We start from the raw sequence: 3,303 nt of genomic DNA on the forward strand, positions 1-3,303 counted from the left end.
TGAGATGCAGTAGTCAGCCATTTATAATTCACTAAATATAAGGGCCCTTTAAGCAACTAACCCTCAGGTGGTTTCTGGCTTGTCTCCTGATACACAGATCAGCCCACTTGGAAGTAACAAGAGTCTAGAAGGTGTTTCAAACCAAATGAACTTCTTTATTGAACAAGACGGATGGTTTAACTGTATCACAGTGGTCAAATAGTAGACTCTTCAAGCACATTCAGTTCGGTCAGTGGAAAACCTTCACAACTTGAGATAGATTAATTTCAATAGTAGTACAGCCTGTCTTGGTGATTCTTCCCCAGCACTAGGGATCCCAGGAGGTATCTTGGGACATTCCCTACTCTTGAGCTCACCCACCAGTCTGGAGGCTTGTCACTGCAAGGGTGCTAACCCCAACTTCTCTCCTTGTTGGGGCACAGGGCCGCAGCCAGAATTAGCGAGGACCCATACAACAACATTTTCTAGGCGCCCTACAAGAAAATAAAAACATTTGTGGCCAGACCACTAACTAAACTGCCACTAACTTTAGCTCCTGTCCTGAAACAAACTATAACATATACTTCTATCACTAACTAAAACTGTCCCTGACTTGGCCTGACACCAACCAAGTCCCAGTCCAACCACAAATTGAGATCCAGAAGAAGAACCCTAAGCTCGTCTGCTCTCCTTTTTATATTTCTAAATACCACTACCTACTGAAAAAATACTGAACCATCAAACGACTGATATCCCCAGGCAAAGGAAAATAGCTGCCCCTAGAGTGAAACAAAGGCCTCTTTGGGCGTCCAAACAAAAAGGGGACTGTCTGAGTCAACGTACCTTCAGGGCCTACACGAAAGTATGAGATGGAAGTGCGACTTATTGTATGAGCATTTAATTCCCTCTCCGTATATTTGCAGTTATACAAATCAAAGGAAAGTGCCATAATAATACTGTTCTCTCTACCCCATCCCCTAATAGTCATATAACCACGTGGGTGACTGTGCAAATGCAAAAGGCTCCAAATGAAGAAGCCGTGAGTTCACATTGTAGCAGTATTATAAGGGGAATGGCTAGGTTATGAGCAGTACATGTGCCAATGCTTCTGGCTATACCCGTTGCTTTGCGGCGATGCGAGGCAACTTCGGTCGACTATGGAAAATGCATTGCCGCGTGTTCTTTAGTGCAGGCGACTTTTCATTATAGCCTATGGGAAAACACGCTGAGGCAGTTTGGGGAGATTGTCGCTCAGAAGACGAGGCGATTAGTCAACAGGCGACAAAATCTCCCCAAATCTCCTCGTGTGAACTAACCCTAAGGCTGTGGATAATCTTGCATAGTTTACACACTGGCAATTCGGGAGACATTTGGTTGCTTTGCATTTGAATATATTATTACTGGACACAAGGTCTGGGTTTGGGGGCATTATTATAATAGATGACGTAGTGCGGGTTGTTGCTGGATGACCCCAATAGGCACGAAACGCGTTAAGCTTTCACCTGTAATGTCCTAATAAATGTTTTTGTATTTTTGGTTGATTCTTTTGGAGAAACAATTGTTGTTTTTGCGTCTTGGTTCCGTTTGCCTGAGCCAAGCCCATTTACATCTAAACAGTGATCAGCTTTATCAATAACCAATTAACTTGTCTGTATATTTTTGGGATGAGGGAGGAAAACGGCGTAACACGTTTTTAAACAGTGCCTCATTATTGCTGTTTTCACTCAAATATAAAACACACATATAATACTACTAATAACAATAAGGCTAAAATAATCTATGATATTAAGCATTGCTGAAAATTAAAATAATGTGAGTGTAAAGCCTTGGTAGAAATCTCTCTATAATTTAAGGAATAATGCAAAAGTACATAATCATTGCATTTTACACTTTTAGTTACAGTCCCTTTTACTATATTGTATTCCACTTCAAAAAGTCAAGCTTTCATTTTTGATCCTCTTTTACCTGTGGGCCCCCAGTAGTTACAAAGCTGATATAACCAATTTATCACTTTCCCTTATGAACTGAATAAAAAACAGACCCGAATATATAATTATTTTCTTTTGCTTCTCCTATAAAAGACTAATTGGCTAAGATTGCAGTTTTGGTAATCATTGTCTGTATAGAAGGATTGCCACATGGTTCCTTGTGCCGTCTCTTAAGCCTCCTGTTGTGTTATAATGACAGATGATAGAAGGCATATTGCCCAGTAATCCAGGAATGTTGCAGCGTGTGCCATTTTTAATTGTAATTGTGGACAATTAATTGGGACTCTGTTCTTTGAAAGGGAAACTCTCACTCCACTGAGCATACCTGAAAACCTATGGCAGCATTGGTATCCCCCTCTTTAATGCCTATGAAACATGTCAGTAGAGTCTGTCTGCTGCCATTTAGGTGAATAGAAGCTACTGTCAGGCAGTGTTTGGGCAGGCAGTGTGTGACCCAAAATTGAACATTTGAGTTTTTTGGCCCAAAAACCAACCGTCACAGCTGTAATAGGTGGTTTCTATTCACATAAATGACTGGAAGCAAAAGGGAGGGTGGGAGCAGTTATACAGCCCCTAAGGGTAGGACTACATGGATGTTTTCGGCGCTATCCGACACGCTACAACAAAACGCCGGCGTCAAATCGCATGCGACGGAAATTAAGTAAGTGAATGCATTGTCGGATTGATCCGACGCGACTTTCGGATGCAGACGCTGCACGTGCTTCTGCATCTGACAGTCGTGTTGCATCAGATCAACACTGCAACGTCATCCGACATTTCCATGACTTACCTTATCTCCGTTGCATGCAATTTGACGCCAGCGTTTTGTTGGAGCACCGTGGAACGCGCCGAAAACGTCCATGTAGTCCTACCCAAAATACTGGATTTATGACAACTGTTGGCTAATGAAACTGTACTAAAACCTCCATTTGCTTTAACATAAATCAACCTTCCATGTATTGCTATAGATTCTCAGACAGACAGACATATTTTAGATTTCATGCAGCAACTGGGAATAATGATTTGTATAAAGTTCATTTCTCAGGGAGCTGCTCCAAATTCAGGAATTGGTTCCCCACCAGCTGCTAACTTGAACTCCAGCACAACAACATAAAAAATGCAGTTCTGAATATAAAAGCATGGTTTAAAAATATAATGATGAACTATAAGAATAACTTTTCTTTAAATTGCATGAGCAATACAGTTGATTGTCACTCTAGGGGTAAATTTATCAAAGAGTGAAATTCCGCAGCTCTCCATTCATTCCTATGGGATTTTGAAAGGCGTATTTATCAATGGGTGAAAGTGAAAGTTCCCCCTTTGATAAATACGCCTA

The sequence above is a fragment of the Xenopus laevis genome, chromosome 2S, assembly GCF_017654675.1.
Source record: "Xenopus laevis strain J_2021 chromosome 2S, Xenopus_laevis_v10.1, whole genome shotgun sequence".
Taxonomy (NCBI): domain Eukaryota; kingdom Metazoa; phylum Chordata; class Amphibia; order Anura; family Pipidae; genus Xenopus; species Xenopus laevis.